At 42.5% G+C, this 26,037-nt stretch overlaps 1 protein-coding gene across 5 annotated transcripts in view; it reads left to right on the forward strand.

The window, feature by feature from the left end:
• PPP2R2B (protein phosphatase 2 regulatory subunit Bbeta) overlaps positions 1-26,037 on the forward strand; it is a 355,769-nt gene that overhangs the window by 241,738 nt on the left and 87,994 nt on the right. The gene's annotated exons all lie outside the window — the stretch shown is intronic.

The following is a 26,037-nucleotide window of genomic DNA, read 5'->3' on the forward strand; positions in this document are numbered from 1 at the left end:
AAGGAGTCAGGTATCTATTTATGGAAATGGATAAGTATTTATTTATAAGCAAGTATGTGTGCTTATATATAGATTTTTTTAAATGTTGCCATTTTTACAAAGATCATTCCGAGCATGGTGTGAATAAATCTACACTTGGCTTGGCTTAATGCAGTCGAATTGATTTCTGCCTGCAAACCTGTGATTCCCTCTCCGGGGGGAAGGATCAATAAGATCAGTCAGGCCCATTTTTAAACGTCATGGGTCGGTCCTGGCTTAATCTCGGTAATCCTGGTTACACACCACTCAATACAGAGGCAGAAAGCTTGGCAGCAGTATTTGCTTGATGGTGTGAGACCATATTTGGGGGCGGGGGGCACATTTTAACTTAGGACTTGGTGCTCAGTACCTTCTCCTTCGGCCTTCTTAGCCGGGGCCTCTTTCCTTCCTTGTACTGCAAAAGGCCTATTGGGAGGAAACCTGGGGGAAATTAACATGCCAGGGAAGAGAATTGAAAATAAGTTTTAAGCAGAATCAGAAAAAGAAACAACAAAAAATAAAACTCTAAGGTATTTAGGAGGTTAGACCCGGGGGCGGGGTGGGGGGGTGGGGGGCATTTAGTCCAGACATATAAATGCCATCAGAGACACTGGACTAAAATTAATAATGGTTCCTTCTCATCAGCATACAGGAGCTCCATCATCCTTTCTTTCTCTTGAAAAGGGCCTCACACATGTGTCAAAGCCGGGGAGAGTCCCATACATGATGCCTTCTGAGAGCCTCCTTTGACAGTTTATAAATTTTCAGCAAAGTCACACATGTAGGGAACCTGTGAATCCTACATCCTTTCCCTCGTCCTTTCAGAACAGCGTACATTGAAAACCTGATTGGAATGTCCTTTTGGTGGCAAAAAGGGAAGAAAAGTAATTCTTCTCCCACCCACCCATTCATTTCCTACCAATCTTCATCCCATTAGACTATTGTTAAGGAGGGTTAAATATATAAATGAAATGCACAGCACAGAACCTGGCTCATGTATTACTGTATTAGTTTATCAGAACTGCTGTGACAAAGGACGATGAAACGAGTGGCATAAACAACAGAAAGTTACTGTCTCACCATTGCAGAGGCTGACGTCTGAGAACCAGATGTGGGCAGGGTGGGGTCGTTCTGGGGGCAGGACAGGGAAGCTGTTCATGCCTCTCTCCCAGCTTCTATGCTTTGCTGGCAGTCTTGGGCATTCTTTGACTTCATGTCCCCATAGTGTCCTCCCTGTGCATGTCTCTGCCCCAGTTTCTCCCTTTTATATGGACACCAGTTTTATTGGATCACAAAGACCACCCTCACCTTAACTAATGACATCTGCAATGATCCTGTTTCAAATAAGTCACATTCTGAGGTATTGGGGGTCAGAACTTCAAGGTATGAATTTTAGGGGCACACGGTTCAACCCATTATAATGACTACTATTTATTTTGGTTATAGGTATGAAGTAATCCTTATCTTTTCATGGTTTCCTCTTCACTGTGGATCTACCTTCTCTATACTGCAAAAAATGGGGCCTTGTTGTGGCTCAGTGGTTGAGCATCAACCTCTGAACCAGAGGTCACGGTTCGATTCCCAATGGGGGGCGTGCAGGAGACAGCCGATCAATGATTCTCTGTCATCATCGATGTTTCTATCTCTCTCTCCCTCTTCTTTCCTCTCTGAAATCAATAAGAATATGTGTATTTTTAAATTTGCAACAAAGGGAAAGAAATCGGAATGTTGTTGCATAGTGTGAATACTTTCAAGTAGCATACTGGCTGAGAAATTGCAGTGCTGCCTCCACAATATCAGGACATTCATGGTCCTGGTCAAGGGAAGTGGGACAGTTGGCCAGCCCCATCAGCAAGGCAGCAGAGCTCAACATTAGTTACACCCAGAGCCATCAGAGTTTTGGCAATTTCTCCATCCCTAAGATTCTCTCATCCTCCCACAGCGAGCAGGCAGGCAGCAGCCTGCCCAGCCTCAGCAGATGGCGTGGAGTCCCCTGTGCCACTGGCATCACGAGCGTTTTGGATTTATTATAACGCCCATGAAAAAAAAATACCCTTTGGAGCAATAAAGTCCCAAATCCAGCAGTTTTCCGCAGTATCACAGCAAAGGGCCCCCGGCTGTTGCTGAAATGGTTAGCCAGTAATTCTTCAAAACGGTTTCCTTCTGACATGTACACAACGTTTTCCTTTGTAAGAACGTGAAGGTTTGATTCCTCCAGAGCCCATTACATAGACAGATTGGCCCCTGAGATAATTACAAGAAGATAGTCTAATGGACTCGATTAAAAAAATCCCATTACCTCCATGAAGAATCAACATGAGATGCAAAACCAGACAAGTCTCCCCCTACAAAAAAAATTACGATTTTTTTTTCTTTTCCTAGAAGCATAGAAACAGTATTCGGTCCACCTGTTTATATTTGGAAACTAGGCTGATATTGATCTGTTCAAACAGAGTTGTTAAAGTTGAATGTTTTTACTCTGCTCTGTTTCAAAAGAGCTTAGGCTGACATACTAGGGTGTATCAGATATGACATGCTAGAATAAATTAAAAATTAGGTGACCTAAAATGGCAGTCTCTCGGTGTTGGAAGCCAACTCTCAGCACAGGCAGGCCTGGCATCTCTGGACATCCTGTTACATGGCAACCTCATTCTTCCTGCTCTAACACATTCCCCAGGGCCTCGGGGATGGCTCAGCTCCTCCAGAGAGAGGCTGCCCTCAGCATGGTTGCTATTACCCCAGCTATTGATTCCAAACTGGCCTCTGGACAGGTAAGAGAGTCAGAATAGTCTCAGGTGTCCGAAGGGAAGGATGCTGACGGGGGGTTATATGGCTGTGCAAGACTGTCAGCTCACGGTCTAGGCCAGCCCCCTTCCCGCCCCCTTTTCTGATTTCAGGTTATGAGCACATTTTTTAGAGTGTGTATGAAAATGCTTTGGAAGGTGAAAAAATTTACTTTCACTAAGTGCCAGTGAAGAGGGTGTATTTAGCCCATCTCTGCCCCCCACCCCCTTGGTTTATAGCCCCCACATCAAGGGAGCCAAAAGGTGGCCTGCTAGTTTTGGATCTTCCTTCCTGAGTGTGCTTCATGCTTATCAAGCAGGTCTTTTCAAAAACCCTGTGGTGGGCTTCAGAGTTTTTAAAATTTGAGAGTCCAATGTTTCTAAAGAGAATGACTTAGTAGAACAAAGGGAGCATAGGAATCTGTATTTTTAATGTGTCCCCCAGAGATCACGAGCTTCATGGCCAAGGGGACACTGCTTGAGAAGCGCTGCACTCGCCAGTGGTCTGCTTTCTTTTGGAACACTAATTAACACTAATTTTTGCTTTTTTTTTTTTCCCCCCCTACCATCACTTCTTCAAAATGGATTTTTTTTTTATGTGTGGTCTATAAAAGCAAAGCATGCTCATTGTTGTTGTTTTTTAATTAAGACAATATAAGTAAACAATAATCACTTTTCTACTATTGAGACAGAATTATAAATATTTGAATGGCTAGCCATCAAGAACATTTTTTTCCTCTTTCTCTGTGTAGGTGTGTAGGTATAATCTCTGTTGCTTAAAAATATGACTTTTCAGTTTGCAGACCCAAGTTCACAAGATCTTTTTTTTTTTTTAATTTTTTTTTGCCAGTGACAATATCCAGTATCTTTGGGTTCTGTGACACTCGGGCCACTTCATTTACCAAGGCTTTTTCCAGTGGGGATGTCCAAGCTCCTTATAGCTCTACCTAGGACATGTTTCTTTAAGGACTGGGCAGCTATTAATTAGTTACCAGCTCAGGAGACATGAAGGAAATTGCTGCATCACCTCTGAGGTTTTTACTTCTTTTTTGCCAACCTTGTCCTCCCCATCAGAGGACTGTCCTCTTTCACCACCTCTCCATCTTCTTCCTTGTTAACACGTAGGTCACATCCACATTTGACAATTCATTTTACTACCTTTGGTCTGGACTGTCCTTTAGTGTTTTTGTTTTGTTTTGTTTTGTTTTGTTTTTACCTCTGAGAGGTCCTCTCTAGCTAAGAGGGGGTTCCAAAACTATATTTCCCAAGGGTACCCATTGATTCGGTGCTTCTAACCACTGTGAGGACTTAGATCCTTTGAAAATCTGATGAAAGCGGTGATCCCTTACTCCTGAAAAAATGCACATATTTACACCCCAGTGTTTGCATGTAATTTCAGGAAGACCAAGGAATCTAAATTAAGGAGATCTTTGATAATATATCATCATGAGACTAAATTCCCTCATCTACCAAGGATTCCCCAGATACCAGTCATGAAAATAAGTATTGAGCATTAGTTATCCAGTAGACAGTTCACTGGGGTCCTGGAGATACAAAGAGCAGTCAGGCAGGAGCCCTGTCTTAAGGATCTCAGTGTAGTGATAGAGGTAGACAGAGAAACAGGATGATAGAGTGATAAGTACCGTAAAGAAACAGCCAGGATTACATTAATTCACTTAAGTTCATATACCACCTATGAAATGTACCTCTATGTATGTTCCTAGGAAAGGGGCTATAGTTGGGGATGGGGTAAATTAGCAGAGATGTCTTCACTTCTCACACCGCCTGAATTTATTTCTTCATTTGGAAGTCGTGTAAACTATCTGGGCTTGAAATAAATGGGGTTTAAATATCAGCATGATCATGGCCAAGTTGCTTAATCCCTCTAAGCCTCAATTTAATCACTTATAAAATGATGGTGATAATAGTAACCACTTTAGTCTGCTGTGGCTGCCATAACAAAATACCACAGACTGAGTGGCTTAAATACAGGAATTTATTTCTCATGGTTTTGAAGACCTGAGTCCAAGGTTCTAGCTGATTCAGTTCCCTAGTGAAAGGCCTTCTCTGGCCTGCAGATAGTCACCTTCTCACTGGGTCCTCACATGGCAGAGAGAAAGCAAACAATCTGGTGTTTCTTCTTATAAGGGCACTAATCCCATCACCAGGGCCCCACCCTCATGACTTTCTCTAATCATCATTACCTCACAAAGGCCCCATCTCCAAATACCATCACATTGTGGGATAGGACTTCAACATATGAACTGGGGTAGGGGTGGAACACAGCATTCAGTCCATAATAGAAACTACCATGTTAGATTGTGAGAACTGAAGGAGCTAAAGCATGCAAAGAATATGACACAGTGTAAACACTTAACTGGTAGTTGTCACCATCACATCTGTTTTGGGTAATGATGTCCCCTCAGCTCTAGAACAAGGCCTGATATATATTCTGTTTCCCTGAAAATAAGACAGTGTCTTATATTAATTTTTGCTCCCAAAGATGCGCTAGGTCTTATTTTCAGGGGATGTCTTATTTTTCCATGAAGAAGAATATGGTACACATTTATTGTTAAATGAAAAGGAAGGAAATTTATTACCTGTATATGGTACGGTAGTATAGTAGTTGTCAACACAACCAGACAAACTGTGAATCCTACAGTATCAAGAATTTACTCATTTATTCAATGTGAATCATGTCATCATTTTCTGGAACATCATCATAACAATCCAATTCCTAAATTTCCTGGTGAATTTTTTGTGACTCCATTTCTTTCAGAATCAGTGGACCAAATCTCTAATGTTTAGCCCAGGGGGGCCTTATTTTCGGGGGATGCCTTATATTTCACTCAGAAGGAAACCTGTGAGTGGTCTTATTTTCAAAGGATGTCTTATTTTCGGGGAAACACGGTACTTATTGAATGAGTGAAATAACTCATCAAATCAAGCAATGACAGATAATTCCAATTTCTGAAAAACTAGCGTTATCAGTATCCTGCTTGTGTCATTCTCGAGGCCCGTGGTCGGCAAACTGCAGCTCGCAAGCCACTTGTGGCTCTTTGGCCCCTTGAGTGTGGCTCTTCCACAGAATACCATGACCTAGGCGAGTCTATTTTGAAGAAGTAGCATTAGAAGAAATTTAAGTTGAAAAAATGTGCTCTCAAAAGAAATTTCAATTGTTGTACTGTTGCTATTTGGCTCTGTTGGCTAATGAGTTTGCCGACCACTGCTCTAGGCCATGTCTCTGAGTTTGGATGTGTCATGTAAGGATGGCCTCAGCTTCTAAGAATTGGCCATTCTGATGAATAAATTACCTTTTTTTTTTTTTTTTTTTTTTTACAATTAGTGTCCCTCAGAGTTAACTCCACCCTCAGGCCACTCCTTAGCCACCCAGCAATGCCCATCATTTTATACTTCCCTAATCCTTGCATTTTTCCATCATGCCCAACTGTAAGACTCTTTTCCCCATCCAATTTAATAGAGTAAAGCCCGCTCTGGTTTGAATCTCTTTTGCAGCTAATCGTACCTCGCAGCATTCTGTTAGCTGTCTGTATTTGCTCTAAGCCCATCTTGAGGCATCTGGGATTATTATGTAATAACTTGGGCTCATTTCTGGTCAGTATATACCATCCCTCTCATTCTGCAAATCCCCTCGGGGTTCTCCTTCTGTTTTCAAGGGATGAGAAAAGGGGTTAGAAGGGCTGTGGTTGAGGTTTTAGGAGGGGGTTGGAATGTTTGCTGTGAGTTATTATCCCACACTTATCAGTATTAAACTGGATTTGACAACTCATAGCCTAGGATTTAAATGATCTAAATCCTTCTTCATTTGGCAGTCTGGTTTTCCCCATCATTTATTATGCTGCCCAATTTATTATCATTGGCACATTCGGAGGCTTGGCCTGTGGTGCCTTCACAGTCAGGTGATTGATACAAATAATGAAAAAGATGGGGGCTCCCAGCAAGGAGATCCAAAGCAATTCCCCCTTTCCTTTTTCTCTCATCTGGCTCAGTTCTTCTCCTACACATTAACCCTCAGCCCTTGTACCTCTTCTCCTAGGAAAAATCCATCGTCAGCATCTTTCTGGGCCCAGGAAGGAAATGTCATTGGCAAGGAAAAGCAAGGATAACAAGAGCCATGGTCTAATTCTCATATGGGTATCAGGCCTTTATATATAGGAGGCACCCTAGAAACCTTTTCCATTCATTATAGGATTTCTATGGTCACCCCAGCCCTTCAAAGTAGACATTGATTTTGTCCCATTTGATAGCTGAGGAAACTGAGGCAGGCTGTGTCTCAGTCTCACTAGAACAGAGTGGGAGAAGGAATGATTGGGACTTAAGGAAAGGGTGGGATGTGGACACAGTATCACCAGAGGAAGTGCTGGTATCCAAACCTGTGATGCAGCAGAGAAGAACGTGAACTCTGAAAGCAAGCAACCCTGGAAGTGATACAAGTTTTCACCTGTTAGCTGGGGAATGTGAGTATCTAACCATTCTGTGCCTCAGTTTCCTCATCTGTGAAGTAGGAATGATAAAGTGCCCACCTAGGTAACTGTGAGTACCGAATGAAACAGCATACATGGGTACTCCATACATTTCTCCATTTGTAAAAAGGGGATAACAATAATAATAATAATTAATAATGCTTATTTTACCTTCACACCAACCATATGAATAAAACACTTCAAGTAGTGCCTGGAAATGCTCATACACATTAGCTGTTGTTACTACCGTTCCTGTTGTCATGATGCAAACTAAAATTCAGTACAGAGGATAGGTGCTCTCCAACCAGTAGGTCACAAAGACCTTAAGGCAGGGCCCTGGGAAGCAGGAATCACCCATGTCAGTGATTATAGCTTGTACTGCCGTGAGAAAATGCCATCTGTTCCACGTCCCCTGCCTCACATCTACACACCCTTCTCAAACCGGATGGCTGCCAACTGCAGGCCTGCCTGGGGGAGATTTGGTCTAAAGCTCCAGCCCAAGCTTAGAAAGAACATCCTTCCTTCGGGAACTCGACATCCTGTCATCTTCTCCCTCTAATCTCAAACCTTAGGAAGTTTACTTTATGAGGCCATATGTTTCTTGCTGAAAACCAAATGTTGATGGGTGGGCTCTAGAGATCATCTCATCGATTTAAAATATGGGTACGGGTAGCTCTGGTGGGAGCATCTGCTGCCTTGAAACTAGACAGCAGTCCCTCCCCACACACACACAACTTTATATCTTGCAAAAATATTTCTGTTGACATTGACCTCAAGTAGCCTTTAGCAATCGCATAAATGCCTCTCTTTTTTTTTTTTTAACTGCCCAGCCCTGTGCTTTGGAAATACAATAAATTTTACCTTGTGTTTCCATATAAGTTGCGCTGAATGTGCTACTTGCCTGTTTATAGTTTAATGTAAGAGTCTCCATAAAGCACTCCCGCTGATTTACATTTGTAAAGGAAGTGATGCCCAGAGTTCACCATGGCCTTGAAGCTCAAATCTGGGCCAGATGTTCTCCCATAACCTATACTTAGAGGCAAGGGTAGCGCTGAGTATTTCAAATACTTTTTGCAGTATGTCTGTCAGTAACAGACAGCATTGCTTTTAACACTACTCTTCTTTGCTGAAGCACCCAGAGCCAAAAATGGGCCTCAGAATCCCTCTTAGCTGACTGGGTGGTCCTGAGCTAGTTGTTTATTTCTCACAGCCTCCAGTTCTGCAGCTGTAAATGTGAGTAGAAGTAGACCCAATCTCACAGTTGGACCGTTTGAAGACTGGATGAAAAAAATATGTTTGGACTTCGTAGCTCTGTGCCTGACACAAACACTCAAGTGTTCGCTCTTAGTATTTCCTCTTCATTGGTTTGCATATTCCTAAACGTCTTAGAGTCAGTAAGTTTTCAGACATTTTCTCTTTGTTACTTTCTGAAACCTTTTACATTTCCTCTCACGCTTCTGCAGAGTTGCCCTCCGTTCCTACTTTCAAGGCCACAGTCACAGTGGAAACTCCAAGTCATGCCTCCTTTCTATTTCTGTCCGACATCCCCTTCCATCAGCTGTCACTGGGTTTTCACTTTTTCCTGCAGGACTGAAGGTTCTATAGGTTTGGAGCTGAGAGCCTGAGGCATCAGGCAGAATATTCTCAGTTAGCAGCGCGGCAGCGTGTGTATTAAGGAGAGCTTTGCAAACATTTTTAAGAGCCTCTGTTGGTTAGAAATCCTCTTCTTTGTGGTCATTGAAATTTGGCTTCTCCTACTCAGCCCTTACCTCTGACCTTTCTCCACAACTGAGAAGCAGAATAAATTAATGGTGATTTCGGCTGCCTCCTTCCCTCCCGGGGCAACCGATGAGTCAGCATCAGGGACTTTGCCAAGAGGCCTGAGTCATAAATATAGCTGCCATCCATCAAGAATCGCCACAAAAGGTTGTTTTTCAACAGTAAAGAAGGAAAGAGTCCTTGGACCTTATCTTAATCATCAAGTCCATGGGAGATATTTATGGTTCTGACTTTGGGGTTGAAAAGGAAAGCCTAGCCAACAATGTAGATAAGAGAAGTTGGCTGGAACTCATTGTGAGATGATACATTTCCCATAGAGCCGTGGTCGGCAAACTGTGGCTCGCGAGCTAGTTGTTTATTTCTCACAGCCTCCAGTTCTGCAGCTGTAAATGTGAGTAGAAGTAGACCCAATCTGGCAAACTGTCAGCAAACTGCGGCTCTTTGGCCCTTTGATTGTGGTTCTTCCACAAAATATCTCGTGCGGGCGTGCACACACAGTGCAATTGAAACTTCATGGCCCATGTGCAGAGTCAGTTTTCAGCTCTCAAAAAAAAAAAAAATTCAATAGTTATACTGTTGATATTTGGCTCAGTTGACTAATGAGTTTGCTGACCACTGCCATAGAGGTAACATTTCAATGCCTGTGCCTCCTGTGCCCCAAATTCTTGGCAGTCATGTCCCATTTCCCCAGCTTTGTAGCCTCTGTAAAGGGTTTTTCAGATGCCAGGCCTGGTGCTAGCTCCTTGGCTTGCGGTATCTCCTTGCATCCTCACAACTAGTCTATGAAAAGAGAAAGATTTTCTTCGCTCTTTTACAGGAGAGGGATTTGGAAGTGGGGGAGGGTGACTGGTTCTCTCAAGATCTTCTACCTAATAGGTGGCAGAACCGTGCTTTGAGTCCAGATCTGCCTGACATTAAAGCCTGAGTTCCTAATTACTCCGTTGCATATACTCTGTGGGAGGCCAGGGCAATAGGAACATACAGAAATGCAAGTTGGCCTTCTCTCTGCTACAGAGATGCTGATTATTTAACAACAGATATAGAACAGTGTGGTCACAGTCTCTGACAAAACAGTTTTAATTTCTGCCGAGTGCTAGAAACAGAAAGCTCCTAAACAGATATCTGAAGACCCTAAAAAAGTCCCAGCAGCAGACTGGATTCCTGCTGGTGCGCCTAACATCAGGGACCCAGCAGTACTGCGGATTTTAAATGCCAGTAATTGCAATAATTGTACATACTGAAGATGCCCCATTTTCAGCTTCATCCATTCTAGCTTACTTGGAGTGCAGTCTGCCATCAGGAATGTCTTCGTGATGTGTATAATAATTTATTTATGAGAAGATTAGCGAAATATGAATGTTGGATTTGCTAATAAAGAGGCGATGGGAAGAGGAGCCAGCTGGCATGCCACATGTAGCTCGGCAGGAAGATACATCTAATCTGTGTTTTTCTCTCCAAACTCACACCTCGTAGGTGCCTAGAGTGTCCCCCCTCCACTTTTCCATCAAGTGCCTCAAAGATCTCATCGTTTTCTTCTGGAAATGTGAAAATATCTCTGTCTGTGTTTCCTGATCAGACTCCCCGTGACTGTTCAGGCTTTCTAATTATATGTACGTGATTTACCCAGGTGTTGGAGCACTGCTTTGTGCAGGTGGAACCGACAAGAGAGCAATGTTCAGCAGCAGGCTATGAGTCCCAGAGACCCTCAGAGATTGCTGAACTCTGTGACCCTGTGTGTGACAAAAACACGATCCCTTGGAGAAAAAACACCCTTCAGGTTTTCCCTGTTAAATAAGTATAAATTCTTGTTACTAAATATGGACGAAGAGTCTTTTGTTAAAATATCCCATTAATAGGAGTCACACAGTAGGGTAGGTAATGCTGGAGAGTAAGCCTTTCTTTTTTCATCCCTAATTCTGAGCTCTAATAGATAACACTTACTAAATCAGTGTCTCTCCTGTGCCTGTCTTTGCTCTCCTTTTGGGGAGTCATAGTGTTTTTTAAAGTGAGCTATTTTGTAGAATTTAAAATTATAGCTGCTCCTTACAGGAAGCAGAGAGAGAAGTGTCTCAGTGAAACAAAAGTAGAATTTAAAGCCTCATCACCTTGCCCATAAGCCTTAATACACTTCCTTCCTATCCTATTTTTTTAATGCATGTGTTGACATAGTTAAGGGGATCTATGCTTTTTGAGATAAAGGGAAGTGTCTGTGAGCTCATACACTGCAATCTTATCCTTGACACTGTTTTCCATGCACTGGCATTCAGTATGCAGTTGATGAATTGCATTTCCTGCAAGGTGGTTTCGTTTTGAGTTCCAAAATAGTCCCTCCATTCAGAACACTAGGGTGTGCCCATTCTATACGGTGAAAGCTAACACCGTCTTCTGAGAGTCCATGTGGAGATGTCTGTATGAACCAGAGGCAGTCTTGCCATAGTATATGTGACAGAGGGACATGCAAGACCTTCTGTTCAAACATTTACTTAGCCACAGAACTGCTCTTCCTTTTGGAATCTGGAATTTATCGGGCCCTCTATGTATCCTGAAGATTGCCCAGAGGCACTTGTGAACTTAATGGACTTTGAGTAATTCACACAGGAGAGGAGACTGTGGAATTGCTTTGTAGAGCAATTCTCTCAGAGGAGATCCCATGAGCTTGAGATTCAGAACTGTGTTGGTTAACTTAAGAACCAACTGCATGGGTTTGAATCTTGGCTCTACCACTAACTGGTTTAGGGTGTTAGGTGAGTCACCTGGTCTTTCAAAGACTCAGATTCTTTATATGTAGAAAAATAATATAGTACCAACTATAGATATGAGGATCAAATGAGTTCATGCATATGTGGTGCTTAAGAGTTCTAATACCTTGTTTAGTAAATATCAGTTGTTGAAACTGTGGTTAATAATCAGGATGTCTGTGTTTGTGCTCAGCCCCGCCCCTTTCCACATGTCCACCTAGAGATCCCTGAGGACTCTACACTTCCTGGGAGCAAGCATTCTTGTGCTCAACTTTGTCTCCATCAGCACCTGGGACAGTACCTGGTTTGGCAAAGATGCTGAATGCTAACTCTTTGGATCAAACTGGTTTTAGATCCCAGTTTTCTTCTGTTTATTTGGTGCCTACCATATTTCCCCGAAAATAAGATCTAGCGCATGGAAAAATAAGACATCCCCTGAAAATAAGATCTAGTGCATCTTTGGGAGCAAAAATTAATATAAGACACTGTCTTATTTTAGGGGAAACAGGGTAGTGCTGACTAAACCCTGGGCTATGTGGAAAGGGTGTGTAATATGGAGGAGGCTTTACTGGGTGGTACAATCTTTGCCCCTTTCCTCCCACCACCAGTTCCTCCCTTTAGCCCGACTGCCTCCAAGATAGGGAGAGAGCAGGGCTCAGGGCAAGAGAGACCATTGAAAACAGTCCCTGTTGCTGAGATTTTTACTTGCATGAACCTCTCTCCATGCAACAGTATGTTGATGCTTCACAAGGGAGACACAGTGTCTCAAAGTTCCCTTTCATAGTGTCCTGGTCATACTGTCCATTTCCTCTATGTGCTGTGCCAGGAGCAAGGGGATAGCAGTGAACGGGAAAGACACAGGCTCTGCCCTTTTAGGGTCCTAGCAGGGAAGATGAACAAGTGGGTGATATTAGTATGATGAGGTCTGTGTCCAGAATTCCAGAGTCCTGTGGAAATCCAAGGAGCATCACCTAACTATTTGGAAAATTAAGGCCAGTTATTGAGTGTTAGTAGAAAGAAAGCAAAACACTCCTTAATAAAATATAAAGTAGGGATGGCACTGTGGGTTTAAAGATTTTCTTCTGTATGATCTCATATTTTCTGTGCTGGGAAGAGGGCAGTCCATTAAAAATCAGGTTATTTCTTGTAACTCAGGGTTTTACGGTCAACTTATACTCCACAGCTGGAGAATTAAGGCTGTTTCCTCCCAAGGCAAGGCTTTCTAACATTTCGATGCATGCTTGCACATCCTAGATTCCAGACACCTGCATCCATCTCCCCATGGCTGGTTATTTTTTCCTCTGAAATGCTTTTCTTTTCTTTCTGAAGTACAGTGGCAAAAGAGAGGCCATTTCTTCATGCTGTGTTTTTCCTTTCCATTTTTCTGATAAAACTATCACTGCTGAGAAAATCAAATCTAATCTTCCATATATTTAGCATGAAAGCAATAAAAAGCATTAATTCACTCCAGAAAGAGTGAGATGCAGTCGGGTACTCAAAGGAAAAATCACCATGGAAACTGTTTCCTTGAGATCCCGTACTCTCCAGGCTCCAGGCATGACGACGTGAAGAAAGGAAGGCGAAGGAGAGAGAAGACATACCCTGTCCTTTCTGTTGTCGCTAAAATGCTGCAGAGGAACTGCCATGAATTATTGATTGCATGAATAGAAGTGTGTATGAATTAGAATTATTAAACGGTTGTCTTTTAAATGAGAGTGTAAGAACACACCGTGGACTTGTTCCTCGGTGTTCTTCCTTCCTTCGCTGTCAAAAGCTTATTGAGCAATCAAAGGGCTATCCTAAGGTCAAAAGTTTTCAGAGAAGTGCCAGGAATTATGATGATTAAAGAATTATGTCAGCTAGAACTAAAGTAGAATGTGTTTGCGCGTACCCCCCAGATACGCTTGCCTTTATATATTTCAAGATGGTGATGGTTTCAGAATTTTTGCAAAGATATTAAATATGTAAAGATGAGAGGCCAGCTCTTGCCTGTGGGACCATGTTAATAGCATGAGATGGAATTTCCCTGAGGAATTTCTTGTGAATTAAATCATTCAGTGTTTAAGTGCACATGTATCTCTCTCTCTCTCTCAAGATGCCCACTCTTCTGGCTTCCTACGTTTTTATCAATTCATAGGTTTTTTTCTGAAACTATTTATCTGTGTTTAATAGCTCTGATGATAATATCTACCATGTGTTATGTGTTTTCTGTGAGTCAGCCACTATGCTGAATCCTTTGCATGATAATATTGAGAACATAGACTTTTATTTGGATGTGACTGTGTTTTATTTAAGCAAAATGACTAATTCAACAAGTATTCACTAGTGAAATTAAAAATTAAACTTTTATGTAATCCTTACAACAGCCCTAGGAAAAGTCCCCATTTTACAGATGAGGAAACCTGAGTTGCAGCCAGAGAGCCTTAAGACCTGGGTGTGAAACCACAAATGAATCCTAAGTTTGTGGTCTTATCATTGACTGGGTTTCCTCTTAGAGGACACAGACAACCTGCCTGTCTAATCTCTGTACAATGCCATGGGTAGGCTCTCATTATATTCATAACAAATATATATTTAGAGTCCACCAGGGCACTGGATACTGTGCTAAACCTAAACATTGAAAATGAGATCAAATCTTTGCTTTTCAGTGCGCTTACAATTATCAAGAAATGTTGACGTGAATGAATGAACCAGACAAAATAGGGTTCAAAATGAGAGGATACTGAGATCTGTGGTCCTTCAAAAATGGGAGGAACTTCTAACCCATAAAGGAGAAAGAAATAGAAATGTAGGGTTAGACAGTATGATTTGGGGCATAGAGATGGGAGCCAGTGAGAAGAGATTGAGGTCTCAAGAGAAGATCAGGGCGTGTGTATTAGAAAAGTGAGTTTGAACAAGTAAGTTGACAAGTGCGCCAGTGAGTGAAGAACCTTGAACTCTGGGACAAGGAAGTGCAGACTTTATGCTATCAGTACAAATGAGCTTGCAAAGAATCTATTTAGTCATAGGGAAGTATTACTTAGAGTAAGGTGCATTTTTTTTTCATGCTTAGCTTAATGATTTTTACATATGTATATACCTAAGTCACCATTACCAAGATCAAGATATAGGACTCTGCTAGGACTCCATGACCCCCTGTCACTTAATTCCTCCCTACACCCTGATTTCCATGTGTGTGTTCAAGGGGAAGTGATAAGAACACAAATGACATGATGAAAGCTTAGAGTTTAATGACATCTAGGATGTAGCATCAAGTGTGGAGGTGAGAGATTTCAAGTGGAGAGACCAGTCAAGAAGACCTTATAATGTTCACAATCCCTTCATCCATTCATTATATGAAGTATGCATTGGACACATGTTATGTACCAGGCTATACATTGACAATGCATACAATAGTAACCAAGATATGCTTTCTCAGTGAGGAGATCAAGAAATAGGATTGCATTGGATCGAGGAGCCGGAGAATTCTAAAATGTGGGTATATTGTAAGAAGTACTGAAATAGGTTTCACTTAAAATGGCCCCCTAATCCAGAACAGGGAAATCAAGCAAAGCTTCCTGGAGGAAGGGATGTCCAACCAGAGGCTTAAGGACAAACAGGGGTTAGCCAGACCATTTAGATGAAAAAGTTTCCAAGCAGGGAGGCAACAGATCCAAAGAAGGCAGATGGCATGGCTGTGTTAAGTAGAGGTTTGGGCGAGGAAAGAATGGAAGGAAATAAGAGGCTTTTCAAATGAGAGAAGTAGAAAGACTTAGTAAATGATGATGTGCCACAGGCACCATATCAACGTGGGTTTTTCAATGCCAGTGTGTAATTGTGGCAACCTGATTGTGCAACAGTCAGCATCCATTGTTCAGAAAATTTCTGCTGTTCTGTGAGACAGGCTTTTGCATTGTCATTTTTATTATAAGCAGCCCACCTGGTTGTCAGTCATTTCTCTCTGAACTTAAACCAGAAAAGCCAGTCAGGCAATGAGATTCCCATCCTCTTTCCCCTCCCTCTTTAAAATGGAACTATTTTCTTGTTGTTTGTACATTCTCCTCTTTTTCTGGGTGTTCTTGGCCGTGCATAGATAGAAGCCAGGGCACCACTCTCTTCTGACCTGTCCAACAGGTTTCCTAGTGCAGCTTTAAGAAGGCTATTGCGTTCATACCACCCCTTTTTCTCTCATCTGTCAGCAAGCAACTCGATAAGAAGCAAGTGGCCTTTGTAACTCCGCAGACCTGACTGAAGCCCAGCCCTGTTACTAGCACTCCTTGTGACCTCTATAGGTTAATGTCTCTAGACCTCAGCTTCCTCATCTGGGAATAATAATACACCTGGTATAAGGTGTGAATGATTTAAAGTCCAGTGAAGCTAATCCCCTAGAACAGTGACTAACACATAGTATGTCTTCCCTAAATATTATCCAGAGGTAGGAAAGCAGGATGGTCAAGAGCAAAGGTTCTCAAGGTGCACTGCCCATGTTAGAAGGCTCTGCCAAAGACTATTTGGGTTATTGTGGGCAGGTCACAATAGTGCCCAGTACCTCAATACTGGCATCTGTAAAATGGGGGTAGTGATAGTGACATCTACCTCATGGTTTTTCTGTGAGAGTTAAATGACTTAATGCATGTAAAGTACTTCATATAGAGTAGGGGTGTCGAACTCAATCAGAGAAGGGGCCAAAATCTAAAATCCAGCCTAAATCGCGGGCCGAATGGTTTACTGAACAGTCATAAACTGTCATTGTGATGGAAACGCAGCGGAGTGCAGTGATGACAGCGCGGTGCGGGCCACATTGCAAGGCCTGGCGGGACGGATTTGGCCCGCGAGCCTTGTGTTTGACACATGTGATATAGAGAGTCAGGTGTGTGTGTGTGTGTGTGTATATGTGTGTGAGCGCGCGCGCGCACACACGCGCGCGCAGGTGTTTGGATACATGCACAAGCATGTGCATGCATGCTTGTGTGTGTACATGTGTATGCTTGTGTGCCTGTCTATATCCTTTATTAGTCATGTTCATACTAAGAATAATTATGATTTTTGTGTAGTCCTCAACCATATCTCTTAGAGTAGAGGAGCAGTGCTTGCCTACTTTGGTTGTTGCCAATGGTAGCTAATGAAGAGGTGCACGTGGCTTAGTGCCAGGCACACAGTGGGCCCCCAACAATGTTTGTTGAGTGAATGAGAGCCAAGTGCTTCTCTCTAAATGTTCCCTATAAATGTTTCATCTTAATGATCAGTAGGAGCTTCCACAGGGAAGGAATTGCCAAGGAAGTTCACGGGATGGCAGCCGGAACTCAGGCCCAGTGGCTTCCGATTATGTTGAACAAAACAGATTCGGATCAGTCTATCTGGTGCCATTGAAACTGTGCCAATGAGCTGCAAAATGTGCTTGCGTGTTGGGGTCGTGCCAGGATCCCAATTTAGCAATCAAAGCAAACCCTACCTATTTCCAGCACCCTCTCTTTCCCCTCGGTGGGCATTTCTTGCCTCTGAAAGAGCTTCTGGACGTTTCACCAACTCAGGCCCCAGATGTCGGAAAGACTTTTGCAGATAAGGTAATCAATCCATTTGGTGGCCAGCTGCTGCCTGAAATTCTTTCTGCTACAGCACTGTGAGTTTCTAAGTTCATTAGAAACATAAATTAAATCAATCTAATCAACAGTGGGTGATGCAGAAGATTAAACAGTGAAAAACAAATACATTTCCAACTGGGTCAGATTAGACGCAGAGAAAAACAGCTCCCACATTGGAGGTGAAAGTCAAGCTAACCCTTCTCTGACAGTCTCAGAAAACTTCTCCTCACCTGAGGCCCCAGGGGAGGCTGTGGCTGTGGTCTTTTTCCCGAGCTAAGGCTGGCCTAGTGGGCTCACTGACTTTTGAAGAAGTAAATTATGTGGTTTTTCTACAAAGGGTTCTGGAGTGGTCTTACTTGTTAGGCACTAGTGGGGATGATCTCTCTCATTTCTTTATCCTGAAGAGCCTCTGGCCATAGTTTCGGCAAAGGGCTACTCACTATGCATAAAGTAGTACTTCCCAGTGGCATTATGTCGGCAGAAATTTGGAAACAAAGTGAAGCACTCTTCTTTACTCCAAGCTACAATGTCACCTGAATTCAGTCTATTGGTGCTGAAATCCTCGCACCTAGAACAGTGCCTGGCATATGGTTGGCGCTCAATAAGCATCTGTTAAATGAATGAATTGTGAGTGAACTTTTTTTTCAGGTTTTTTGAGACTTTAATTTGCCCAGATGAGTCCCCAAGATGGGAGATCATGTACTAGCTATTTCCAAAAAGTGACTTTTTTACCTAAGAAACAGTAATCCTTAGATTACATTTAGAGAACTCAGCTCTAAAGCATTGTTGTATAGATCCCCTATCCTTTGTCCCATATCCTCCAGCCTCAGTCTAAATGGAACTGGAGGATTCAGGATAGGTAGTGAATTTATGGGTTCAACTATCTGGTGAGAGGCTGTTCTCCAAGCCTGTGCCCAGCTCTGTGGAATGGACTCCTCCACTTTGATTTGTCCGGGCAGTCCAGTGGCCTGGGGCTGTGGGGATAAAGGGCTGTTCCCTTGCATGTGGCCTTGTACAGGCAGCAGTTTCTAGACGATATGGGCAACAATCTAGACCAATGCTAACTCAGATGGCCCCCGAGGCCAAGTAATGCCAACAATGAAGCAGGGGGTAGAGGGAAGCCTCCTGAGGATGAATGGAACTGACATTCAGCCTCAAGGTTGGGGGTGGACTAGGAAGTGGGGGGATGGAGGTACATTCAAGATCGTGTTCCCTTCAAAAAGGCAGCCCCCCTCAAGCCAGGAGTACCGGCCCCATGATGCCCATCTTATTATTTTTCTAAAGAAACTGGAAATCTTATTATTTTCTAAAGAAACTGGAAATGACACAACTTTTCAATGTTGGCAAGCTATTCAAAAAAATTGGGAAAATTGTGTGGCCTGACTGTGCAGTGCTAAGTAAACCAACTCTAGGGTCAGATGTGACCAGCCGCCGTAACCGTGTCCCTGGGCTGATTGGTCCTATGCAGTAGGGTTGTGAAGACTTGCTTCATGTCCTCTGGGACTACAGGAGTAATGCACTTGTAAAAATAAAAAGTTACCGCTGAAACCAGTTTGGCTCAGTGGTAGAACGTCGGTCTGCGGACTGAAAGGTCCCAGGTTCGATTCCGGTCAGGGGCATGTACCCGGTAGGGGGTGTGCAAGAGGCAGCTGGTCAATGTTTCCCTCTCATCGATGTTTCTAGCTCTCTGTCTCCCTTCCTCTCTGTAAAAAATCAATAAAAATATATTTTTAAAAATAATAGTAACAAGTTACCATAGTTACTGAGAGTCTCCTAAGTGCTAGGAGGCTCCTTACCTTCCTTATCATTTAATCTTCATAACTCCCCTCCAAAGTGGGACCAGTATTCTTATTTCACAGAGAAGAAAACTGAAGTTCAGAGAATTCAACTAACTCACCCAAAGGCACATCAGTTAGAAATGACAGAGCTGAATGCCTTCTCTCTGGCATCGAAAGGGGTGTTGCTAATCATTCATTCTATTACTTCCAGGGAAAGCATTATTCTAACACTTAGGCAAAGCACTTAGAATGGTGCCTGATACACACAAGCCAGACACAAAACACATTTCTTCACTTAATCCTTGGTATAATATCCTCCCCATTTACAGATTAGATAAGTGATGGGGAGAAAAGGTTAAGAAATATACCCCAGATGAGCCAGCTAGTAAGTGGCGATGCTAGAATTTAAACTGTGATTGTTAGGAGACTGCTAGTCACTACCTCCTAAAATTACTCCTCAAAATCACACCCTAGGTCAGGCACATAGAAGGTGCTCAACAAGTCTTTTTCAATGGACACTAAAGCTCATTTTCAGCTGTGTATACTTTCGGGCTCCTGAGCCTAAGGGTGTGGTTGGTGCCTCTGGGTAGCTGCTATTTCAGCCGTTATTCCATGTTACTCACCAGCTCCTGTCACTCAGGCAGCCTTCACCGTGTCACTTTGCTAACTCTAGGCATGGAGAGCAGAGACCAACAGGCCCTGGAGGCTGGCTCCCCCACTAATGACCTGTCTAAGCCAGAAATCCCTTTTCAGCGTTCCGGCAATCCAACTCCAACTGTGCGTTTGACTGAAATAGTTCACTAGGTCAGACCTCTTGGCATAGAAAGATCTTCCCACCCAGTCTCTGGTGTTCTTTCTTCCTGAAAATCGAAAGGGTGGAGACTGGCTGAGACAAGGGCTTGAATTTAAGAATCAGAAGGGTGTGTGTACATTTTATAATGCATACGTATTCATGTATAGGATTAGCTCAGGACAATTAAAAGAATAAGGCAGATTTCATTGGTTTTTAAATTTTCATTATCTCATACATCTGCTACACCCAGTTGACTGAAAACCAAACGTGTGTGTGTGTGTGTGTGTGTGTGTGTGTGTGAGCAATATTAGAAAGAGGATATAAACCCAATGATGAGGCAACAACTATTAACAAAATTCTCAAAAACTAGCTTTTCATTGAACATGGATTGTGTGTCTAGTATGTGTCAAGCCTTTTGCTGTGAGCCAGGAATACTACACTGAAAAAAATCAGCTATGATCCCTGCCCTCGTGAAATTTACAGTCTTATAGGGAAGTAGAAATTAGCAATAAACACACACAAACTTGTAATGATGGCTTTTGAAAGATGCTTTAAAGGAGGAAAAGAATAGGTACTGTGGGGAGCAATGCAGAATGACTCCAGAAAGGCCTCCCTCAGAAAGTGCTGCTTACACTAAAATGTGGAAAAATGAATAGCTGTTAGCCAAGGGAAGGAGAGAGTAGTTTAGGAAAAGAAAAAGCAGCATATTTGTTTTATAGACTCCAAAGTCAGAAAAGGCCTGCCATATATGAGATCTTTAAGGCAGCTGGTGGGTGAGAATGTAGGGAAGGGGGGATCAGGGACATGATTTAAGATGAGGTTTGAGAGGTAGGAAAAGGCCAGTTGACAGCATTTCCTTAGTAATAAATTACTGAAAGGTTGTATTAGCCCCAAACTTCCTCAAAAGAGCTACTGGTACAAGTTACTGTGAAGAAGAGTTCGTGAATGTGAATTTGTGTCTATACTGTTAGTGTTTAAAGGTTTTATGCCTTCTGTTGCCTGATAAAATGTTGGCATTTCATTCTTCCCATGGACTTTGCAGGAAACAATCAATGCATCTCAATCAAAGCTAAAAGCCTGCTATGGTGTGAGTTGGAGAGAAAGGAATTTTCCTACTGCAATTAATTCAGGGTGGGGCTGAAGTGGCTTTACAGTTGTTTGTATGAAAAATAATACAATAATCAATAGATATAAAGGCCTAAGCAACCATTACAACTGAATGACTGGAACCACTGGTTGACAAGTCAGTATGACATGCTCTGACCATCAGGGGGCAGGTGTTCAACACAAGAGCTGCACCCTGGTGGTCAGTGTGTTCCCACATCCCAACCTCTCGTGGCCCTGGACCCCTCCCCTTAGCCTACAGGCCCCGATTGGCCCCAATCGGGACTGGGCAAGACTTCCTGATCACCAACCAGGCTGAGGGATCCCACCTGTGCACAAATTCGTGCACCAGGCCTCTAGTTAATAGATAATAAAACAGTATAAACTCTGTTTCAGATTCTCACAACTGTAAACCTACTTTTTCCCCACCCTGTAGTCATTGGCTTTTGTGTGCCCTGAGCTTTTGTATACTCTTCAAAGGCAATAACTTAAGTTGTTGGAATCAGTGCTTAAAATGTCCTCAAAAGTAGAGTCCTTATAGAGACATAGGAATATGTCCCTGTTTCCGCTCCTCACCCATGTGCTTTGTGCAGAGAAACTGTTTCTGCAATTGGCCTTGGTACTTGATTCCTTAAATACTAGTTTTATTTCAGAGATGTCCCAGGCTGTGAGCCTATATAGCAATGAACTACTTTAAAAAATAAGCTGGAGGCAAAAATGGAACATTTATAACTTTAAGTTTAGAAGAGAACTGTCATGTATTACATAGGCCAACACTCAGCTGTCCCAGGAGAATCCTAAATCTCCAAGTGTGGACCATTTATGTCATGCTTGCTCTGCACAGAATGAGATCCTAGATACAGATAAACATGCGGTCTATTAAAGAAATAAATATGATTCTGTCTTCAGGGAACTTATAATCTAGTTAAGTAGACAATACACATATACTATATTCAAGCCGTCTATCAATATTTGTACCATAATCCAATATAAATGAGTTATTCCCCATAAGATGCCAACTCGGTGAGTGAAGTTTCACATGGAAACTGTCCTTACTTGGTTTCTAAAAGATATTAATCTCCAACTAAATTTCCCCTTGGAAGGGAGGGGAAAGAAGATAAATACTCTGAGAACAAATTCCAGGGTGAAGAATTCATTGGTAGAGTCAAAGATGAGTAGAATAGGAACTCTGCCCTTAAGGAATCCATTTCAGTAAGGAAAATAGAGCAAGTACACACATGAAAAGAAAATATCACGGTTAACAGGTAAAAAGTATAAAGTGTAGGAGTTATGAGGAGGGAGGGACGTTTTTCAATCAGGGGAGCTCATGGAAAGCTTGGTCTTGGCCTTGAAATTTTCCTGCTTAAAAAATTTTTTCTTCATCCAACAGGAATGTAGGAATTTTTTTTTTAATATATATATATATATATTTTTTACAGAGAGGGAGAGGGATAGAGAGTTAGAAACATCAATGAGAGAGAAACATCGATCAGCTGCCTCCTGCACACCCCCTACTGGGGATGTGCCCACAACCAAGGTACATGCCCTTGACCGGAATCAAACCTGGGTCCCTTCTGTCCACAGGCTGATGCTCTATCCACTGAGACAAACAGGTTAGGGTAGGAATGTAGGAATTTTGTGCAGATCTCTTAAGTGTCCATTCCTATGTGAGATCCCCAGACTAAAACAGTAAAGACTTTGCCCTTAAGGGGCATGCTCTCTAGGAGGAAGACAGGTCCACACAAGTACATAATGGACAGAAAGCCGTAGGGAAATGAAATGGCATGGAAGGCAGTCAGCAAAGACCATGTCTGCTTAGGAAGTCCAAAGAGTTCAACTTGCCTCAAGTGTCAGGTGTGTGGTAAGGCGTACAGAAGGTAGAATGGAAAGTTAGGATTGAGCCCAGATCCCCACTGCCATGATAAGAAATAAAGCTTGTAACTATGTGTGAAAGATGCAAAAAGGATCAGAGAAAGATAGGAAGGACAAACAAAAGAGAATGGAAACAAGAAATAATAGGAGGCAGAGGAAAAAGAAATGAGACTCCACAGAGGCAGGTCAAGAACATGGGCTTTGAAATTAGAGTTGTGTTCCAATGCCAGCTGCATGATTAGCCTTCCAAACTCAGGTAAGTTAACTCTCGGAGCCACCATTTCTTCATCTGAAAAACAGGAGAAGATACTGAAATCTTGGATTTGGATAATTAAATGACATAATAGAAAAGACAAAGCACAGATTTTGGCCAAAGTAGGAGTTCAATGAATGAAGATGATAATGTGGATTTAGAAAAAGAGTATAAGAAAAGTTGTGTTTTTCTGTTTATCCAAGATCCAGCATAGTGTTCCGTGGTTAGTAGGAGCTCAAAAATATATGCCCCATAATATATATACAAGTGTCTCATTAAGGGGAGTCATCTGGGCCAGAGATTTGAACATAGCAGTTATTAGCATATTGATGGTAGCAAAAGCCAGGAGGCTTGCAATACAGAAATGTTCCTGAAATGTGTGTAAAATATTTGTTTCTGCAAATTGCCCATTTTAAAGGCAGTTGGAGAATTTGTCGTTTTCAAGGCTCTTGTAAATAATTTTGTAAAGAAAATTACATTATATTTTCTCTTCTGAGTAAATCTCTTGATCGTGAGTTAGAATTATTTCATGTCGAGTGCAGTTATATCAGGTGAATAAAGTCATGATTGAATCACACACAAAAAAGAAAAAGAAAAATTGTGCTTTTTCTAAACTGCAGTCCTGGTGTTTTCCTGAGACTGAAATATCTTGAGGCCATATTAGCAGTGAGTTAATTTCTTGGGTCTTCTGCAACACAAGTTCAATCCTCTCCCTGTAGCTACCCTTGAACAAAGGAATGTGCAGCTAGGAGACTTTTCCATTAAAGACTGACTTCCTGGAAGGGAGATCTATAAATCACTTGGAAAGTTCCTGGCACCATCACCTGGGTCTGGCCACTTGCAGAGTGTCTATAAATCTTTCACGGGGTGGGATGACAGTGTGAATATCTTTTTCCCCTCTGACAGACGTGTTTCTTTGTATAATAATAATAGGAGTGGTGGTGAAAGTCACCCAAGAAAGGCCATAAGAAGGTCAGGCTACCCTAAATCTTGTAGTTTACTCATCATTTCTGAAATGTAAACAGGTGAGCAGCCTTCTGCCTGGTAGGCAGATAGGAGGTCATGAACCCTGACCTGGGGGCAGAGGGATAGCGTACTTGCTGTTCTCCGCTTCTAAAGAAAAAGGAGGGGAAGAGGAAAGGATGGCGAAAAGAGAGAGAGGGGAAGGGACGGAAGGAGAAAAAAAGAGGGAAAGGGGGAGAGAAAAGGGAAGAAGAAAAGTAAAGAAAACCACATGGATTTCTGAAATACTGAATTATGGGAGAAACTCTTACTAGATAATTTGAAAATTCGGTAAAGATATGGTTTCAATAGCATTTTTCTTCCTAGCTATCTTTTAGCTGAGGGTAGGAATTAAATTTGTACAAATTTTATTTCAGCTATTAATGGTGGGCCCGTCCTGGTGACTGGTTTATTGATCCAAACATGTATTTGCTTCTTTATTCATTTACTCATTCACTCGTTCCTTCATTCATTCAGCACTTCCACCCTCTTTCTTCTTCACTTGTTTATTAGCATTTCCTTGACATCCAGTCCTAAGACATGCACACAATAGGTGTCCACTAAAGAGATTCCTGGAATTGGTGGCTTAAAATACATTTTGGATTGTCTCTTTGCCACTTCCATGCCCCACTCCCAAATGGCAACATATTCCAGGACCCTCTCATCACCAGCCCATCTGCTCTTTTCTTTCCCTGTGATTCATAGGACCCTTAATTCCTTGCCAATGCTATAAAGTCTTCTTAGGGTCAATCTATCTGGTTCTAAAGTCATGAATACTCTTCCAAACAACTTGCCCTTGCCTCACATCCCTTAACAATCTTTTTTTGTATTCAACCAGCATAAATATTTTGTTCTCTGGTACTTTGTTTAAGGTAACCAGCCTGTCTGTGTTGGTCCACTTTGGTGAGGGATCTCTCTGGCTCTCATCCAGTAATCCACTAAAGAAAAAAACCAGCCGGGACCAGTTTAGCTCAATGGATAGAGCGTCGGCTTGGGGACTGAAGGGACCCGGGTTTGATTCCGGTCAAGGGCATGTACCTTGGTTGCGGGCATATCCCCAGTAGGGGGTATGCAAGAGGCAACTGATCGATGACTCTCTCTCATCGATGTTTCTAACTCTCTATCTCTATCCCTTCCTCTCTGTACAAAATCAATAAAATATATTTAAAAAAAAGAAAGAAAAAAACCAAGATGCATCTGTTACCCATTCAGACATTCAGCTAGGCACTGAACGTTCAATGATGAATACGTTTGGTGTGGAATTTATAGTTTAAAGGCTGAGATAGGCATGTAAGCTGATTCTGTTACCTTTGGGATAAGTGCTAACAGTAAGTGGTGACAGCGGTGATGACGGAGACGTGTGCGAGCAGTGAGGCTGCATCATAAAGGGGTTGACTAGGTTTGGGGGGAAGTCACCAAGGCTTCCCTTAAGGAAGTGATATTAGAACCCACCCACAGACAGGGGGAATTTTAGCTTCTACGGTGCAGATGCATGCCTTACTGACTTCAGAGCATCTGGCACCACAGAATTTTTTACCAAAGGCGTGCCAATCAGACTCCAGGTGAAGTGTGTCTGGGTGGTAGACTACCTGCCCTGGAGCGCCTATTCCCCTGCAGATGCAATGAGATTGCCCACTTGGACCCAGAGTCCCACTGACTGTGGGGTGAGCGGTAGATGCCCCATTTGTGTAGATAATAGATCTGAATGACTGGCAGGGTTTGCATTGCCTGAGTGGTTAATTACTCCTCTGCTTTCTGAAAGAGTGGGTGACAGATGGTAGACACCTTGACAGCAGACTCCACCGTAAGCCACACAGGCTTGGGGTGTATAGGCAAGTCTGGACTGCAAGCAATTCCCACTGGATTTTTTTT

The sequence above is a fragment of the Pipistrellus kuhlii genome, unplaced genomic scaffold (assembly GCF_014108245.1).
Source record: "Pipistrellus kuhlii isolate mPipKuh1 unplaced genomic scaffold, mPipKuh1.p scaffold_m20_p_8, whole genome shotgun sequence".
Classification (NCBI taxonomy): Eukaryota; Metazoa; Chordata; class Mammalia; order Chiroptera; family Vespertilionidae; genus Pipistrellus; species Pipistrellus kuhlii.